This window comes from Odontesthes bonariensis, chromosome 16, assembly GCF_027942865.1.
Source record: "Odontesthes bonariensis isolate fOdoBon6 chromosome 16, fOdoBon6.hap1, whole genome shotgun sequence".
In the NCBI taxonomy this organism is placed as follows: domain Eukaryota; kingdom Metazoa; phylum Chordata; class Actinopteri; order Atheriniformes; family Atherinopsidae; genus Odontesthes; species Odontesthes bonariensis.
In genome coordinates, this window is record NC_134521.1 from 29,096,099 (window position 1) to 29,102,495 (window position 6,397).

A 6,397-nucleotide genomic window follows, 5' to 3' on the forward strand; every position below is an offset into this window, starting at 1 on the left:
ACACTCACAAGTGTAATTTGATTGATTTGTTTTGTACATGAAATGTGCTATACAAATAATTTGATTTGAGTTGATTTTTATTTAGTGTTTTAGATTCTGTCATTACCCTCATACTGTATGTCCTCAGTTGCTGTAGCCTTTTTCCATGTTTGGTCCTCAGCTGCACTTTCACACCTGTCTCCACTCAATCAGTCACAGGTGTACTTGTCTACTTGTCTCCTCAGTCCCTCTGTTTTTAAGATCCTTTGCTTTGCTCATTTGTTGACCTTGACCTTGTTGTTCATTTGTTTCCTCTGGACTACTGCTTTGCACATTTGGGGCCTCCAAGCCATTTACCTCAGACATTCAGACAGAAGGTTCTGACGACATGGACCCAGTATATCGGCTGACACTGGAGGAGTTCAAGTGTATGGGGTTGCTGAAACCCTGTGTCACACTTTGGCTGAACTAACAGGACCCTGACTGAGACTGAAGGTGGTAGGTAGCCTTTGTTAGAAGCTGCATGCTTAGTCATGGCTTAAAATATTCCTGGTTATGGCAATGTTGGAAGAGAAAGTGAAGGCAGTACACAGCGCAGCTTTGGTGGAGATCTGCGGAGTAGTTCCTGCTGCCATCTTCTCACTGTCTGGCTGTCCGACCATTTTGTGGTCCAGCGTGGCACCACGAAGCAGGTCCCGTTTGACACCCCTCTTTCAACCTCTGAGAGGGTCAACCGTGGCACTTCCCCCAAGTGGCATCAAAAGGCCTTCTGCAGTGCTTCGGTCCATGCTTTTGACCAGTTTCTCTCATAATCATGTTTTGTTTTCTTACTTTTTGTTGGACTTTTACCTCTGTCTGTCTCCAGCATTATTATTATTATTATTATTTTTTAATTTTTTTATGAAGACCTTGTTATCCATTTATTGCCTCTGGACTGCTGTTTTCCACATTGGTGTCCTCCAAGTCAATCAACTTGGACTTATGACAGATAGTCCTTCTATTTTGACATTATCACCAAGAACAGTAAAAATGCACATTCCTTGGTTGCTACAGTTGAAAAGTCCAGCTATTAACATCCATCTGTGCCAGTAGCCTCTGAATTTATATCTTCCAAAGCCTGCAATGACTTTACCGCCTTTTGAACAATAGACAAGCATCAATGCCTCTAATTAGAGCTGTTGGAAATGCAATGTCCTACTCTCCACAAATGTCAAATTGGAATATAATGATACAATTTTATCCAATCAACCAATATGACTTTGAAAACATAAAGCATCTGAGACCCTCAACATAATGTTTGGACATTTTATTATCAATCTTTTTTCAGAGATGTTTAAAAACCTTCTAGGTATTGTTGACACAACTCTTTTTTTCACAAGCACTAAACCGCGATTAACAAGCCACTATGGGGTGCTGGTGAGCCAAGATGGAGTAGGGACGGATATTTCAGAGCTCCTACAGGATTATTAACATTTTCGCTTTAAAACCACAACTGCCCACTAATTTTGACCTAAATTGGATTAATAAAGGTTTTGGACTTTAAGGAATCCCATTCTAGTGGACGTTACTCGGTAAATGGCGGATAAATTCAAGTACGACTGTAGCACTGCAAAGCTAACGGCTAACACCAGATCCACGAGGCAGCACACTCAGGAAGACGAAGACCTACAACTCAAGGGAGTTGAAAGCCGATATCCTAATCTCCATACGAGGGGAAATCTCCAAAATTATGGGAGGGAGGAGATGAGGAAGGCGCTGTCTGAAGAGTTCGCCGCTCTTAGAGCTGATATCTGCACAGTGAGGGCCGAAATAGCTAGCAATACCACCGCCATCCGAGCAGAAATGACCTCAATTGAAACGGACATTCAAGATATGAAAGGTGGACTGTCTACATAGTCTGATGAGGTAAACAATCTACAGACTACCGTTACTGAACTCCAGAGCGAGCTGGTTAAGCTACGGGACAAGAACGAGGACATGGAGGGGAGGATGAGGCGTGGGAATATCCGCATAGTTGGTGTTGAAGAACAACCGAACTCTGCCAATCCTAAAGAGGTTTCAAAAATTATCAGAGAAGCGCTCCAGATGGACCGGGATGTAAAAGTTGATCGGTCACACCGAACAGGTGTTCTGACGAAACCGGTAGACGGAGAAAGACCCCGTGTGATCATTGCCAAGCTGGATTATGATGGAGACGCCGATGACATGCTGAGGAGAGCCAGGGACAGAGCTCTGCTGTCCTATAAGGGTAAAAGAATCGCAATCTTTCCGGATTACACTACCAGAATAGCCAAGGCTTGTGCCGCATTCTCTGATGCACGGAAAGCTTTACGGGGACGAAGCGACGTGCGATTCGGATTACTTTATCCAGCTAGACTCAAAATCACATACAAAGAGGTCAGTAAGGAGTAGTGATGGGAAGTTTGGCTCTTTTCAGAGAGCCGGCTCTTTTGACTCGGCTCCCAAAGAAGAGCCGGCTCTTTCGACTCCCGAACGGCTCTTTATTTAGGATCTTTCGTAGCCTATATTTTACCTTAACTTTGCAAAAAAAAAAATCATGGTTTATGTGTTGAAAACCCTTTTGCTTTCAGTGTTTTTATGAGAGACCTTATAATTGCCTAATTCTTTGCATTTATTCTGTGACTAAACCACTTTTACATTTGTTTATTTCAATTAAACTTTTTTATTGCACAAATTAACAATAAACTTCAAACAAATCCACAGAACAGAACCAAAATCAAGCTAACATTAATAATGTCCTCAATTAAACTTTTTTATTGGACAAATGAACCAAAAAATTTCAAACAAATCCACAGAACTGAACCAAAACCAGAACCAAACTCCTTAATTCTCACCTGAATACCGCATGCTGGTCGCCATGCTGGCCAATCATAACAAAGCTCTGTCACAGAGCTGGGACTGAGCACTGAAAGTGAAACAGAAGCAGCGAAGGGAAAAAAACATGGAGTCGGCTCTCACTTGATGCGAGCCGGCTCTTCTGATTCACTGCAAAGAGCAGGTAAGTTGTTAGCTAGCAACTTAGTCAGCAGCGAACGTTAACGTTAGACAATCAGATGGACAGTGGCTAGTACAGTATAGCTTTCCAATGTAATGTCGTGTGGTACAAAATGCGTGAAAACCCCCTTCCAACCTTACTTGACACCTGGAGTGGAGTAATATTGGGATTAGTGTTGAACTATTACATCTGAATTGACTCGCTGTCGACTGCTGTTCCTAGACCCTCAGTGTTTACCTCATAAGCACTGACTGGCCTTAATTCTTTGCAATATGAGCAGTTCAGTGTAGTAAACCCCCAACACACACACACACACAGTCACTGAGTATGTTGAAATGGGGAGTGGGGATGCACATTAAAAATGATGAACCAGAATGTATGTAAATGTATGTAACCAGCACTGACCAAGACTATGTCTGACACTTTTGAAGGTTTCCCAAAGATGACAGCTTGAGGAAGAAGTGGGAAGTGGCTTTGAGGAGAGAAGGATTCACTGCAACAAATAATTCAATACTCTGTAGTCAACATTTCAAACAGGCTGATTTTGATCGAACGGGTCAGATTGTCCAACTACGTAATGGAGTTATTCCATCCCTTTTCAGCTTTTTTAAACATCTGTTTTAAACATCATGTCATAATTAGTGCATTACCCATATAAACAATGTTTTCCAAGAAACTTGTCATGTTGAATTCAATTCAATTCAATTCATTTTTATTTATATAGCGCCAAATACAACAAATGTCATCTCAAGGCACTTAGATAGTAAGTCCAATTCAAGCCAATTAGAATTCAATTAATTAATAGTAATCATAATTCATAAAATAATCCAATTCGTTCATATAGAGCCAATTCAAAAACAATTTCCTAGCTAAGAAAACCAACAGATTGCACTGAAAACTTTTTGTTTTTCGGTCCAATCTCCCGTCCTGAGCGTGCCTGAGGCGACTTTGGAGAGAAACGACTCCCTTTTAACAGGAAGAAACCTCTGGCAGAACCAGACTCAGGAAGGGTGGCCATCCGCCTCGACCAGCTGGGGTTTGAGAAGACAGAAAGGGGGGGGGGCGCGGCGGCGGCGGCACTGTAACACCATTCAAAGGATATCTGTTGGAACAGGGAAACACGAGTTAATGACCACAATAATGTCACATATACATAAAGAGAGTAAAGTGAGGAAAGGTGTGACAGATGAGGCCCCCCAGCAGTCTAGGCCTATAGCAGCTTAACTATGGGATGTTTCAGGATTACCTGAGCCATCTCTATTCAAGGTAAACACAAGAAACTTGTGCTAACAAAAAAATAAATAATAAAATAAAGGACCAGACTCAGTGAGTAATTCCTTATACTCCCTATGTAGATCCATATATAGAACCATCTTTTACAGCCACAAGCTACCTCAGCCTCTCACCAACTGCACACCAGTCACAGCGGGATGGGGATGCAAACCCTGGTTTGGGTAGGGGGAGAAATAAAAGAGGTAAGATAAGCGAGAATGGGATTCAAACCCTGGTTCGGGTAGGGGGTAATGAAAGTATAGAAGGTGCCAGAGGTGGAGGCAGGACAAGACACACTAGCAGATTCAGAAGACAAACTCACCTAAACAGTCCTATAATCACTAAAAATACCAGCAAAAACAAAGCCATACAACTCACTCTCACCAACTGCACACCAGTCACAGCGGGGTGGGGATGCAAACCCTGGTTCGGGTAGGGGTAGAAATAAAAGAGGTAAGATAGGCGGGAATGGGATTCAAACCCTGGTTCGGGTAGGGGGTAATGAAAGTATAGAAGGTGCCAGAGGTGGAGGCAGGACAAGACACACTAGCAGATTCAGCAGACAAACTCACCTAAACAGTCCTATAATCACTAAAAATACCAGCAAAAACAAAGCCATACAACTCACTCTCACCAACTGCACACCAGTCACAGCGGGGTGGGGATGCAAACCCTGGTTCGGGTAGGGGTAGAAATAAAAGAGGTAAGATAGGCGGGAATGGGATTCAAACCCTGGTTCGGGTAGGGGGTAATGAAAGTATAGAGGGTGCCAGAGGTGGAGGCAGAACAAGACACACTAGCAGACACACTATCAGATTCAACAGACCTAACTATAAGCTTTATAAAAAAGGAAAGTTTTAAGCCTGGTCTTAAAAGTTGAAAGGGTGTCTGCTTCCCGGACATTTACTGACAGCTTATTCCACAAGAGAGGGGCCTGATAACTGAAGGCTCTGCCTCCCATTCTACTTTTAGAAACTCTGGGAACCTCAAGTAAACCTGCAGTTTGGGAACGAAGTGCTCTATTAGGAAAATATCTTACAATGAGATCTTTAAGATGGAGCTCGGTCATTAAGAGCTTTATATGTAAGGAGAAGAATCTTAAATTCTATTCTGAATTTAACAGGGAGCCAATGAAGAGAAGCTAAAACTGGAGAAATATGATCTCTCCTGTTAGTTCTCATCAGAACTCTGGCTGCAGCATTTTGGATCAGCTGGAGGCTTTTCAGAGAATATGTGGGACAGCCCAATAATAAAGAATTACAGTAGTCCAATCTTGAAGTAACAAATGCATGGACTAGTTTTTCTGCATCACTCTGAGACAAGATGTTCCTGATTTTAACAATATTCCGAAGATGAAAGAAGGCAGTCCTAGAAACCTGTTTTATATGCGAGTCAAATGATAAGTTCTGGTCAAAAATAACTCCAAGGTTCCTCACTGTAGAACTAGAAGCCAAGGAAATACCATCTAGAGTAACTATATAGCAAGACAATTTCTCCCTGAAACGCTCAGGTCCAAAGATAACGACTTCAGTTTTGTCTGAATTTAGAAGCAGACAGTTCTGAGTCATCCAGGTCTTTATGTCTTTAAGACATGCTTGTAGTCTGACCAACCTATTGGGTTCATCTGGTTTTATAGATAAGTACAGCTGAGTATCATCAGCATAGCAATGGAAATTTATGCCATGCTGTCTAATAATGTTACCTAATGGAAGCATGTATAAAGTGAAAAGAATCGGTCCAAGCACAGAACCCTGAGGAACTCCATGACTTACTCTGGTGTGTGAGGAAGATTCCACAAGAACAAACTGAAATCTATCAGATAAATATGACTTAAACCAGCCTAATGCAGTTCCTTTAATACCAATAACATGTTCAAGTCTGTGTAATAAGATACTGTGATCGACCGTATCAAATGCAGCACTGAGATCCAACAGGACAAGCACAGACACAAGTCTGCTATCAGAGGCTAAGAGGAGATCATTGGTAACTTTCAGCAGTGCAGTTTCTGTGCTATGATGCACTCTGAATCCTGACTGAAACTCTTCAAACAGATTATTTCTGTGTAAGTGATCACAAAGCTGAGCTGCAACTATTTTTTCAAGAACTTTAGACATAAAAGGGAGATTGGAT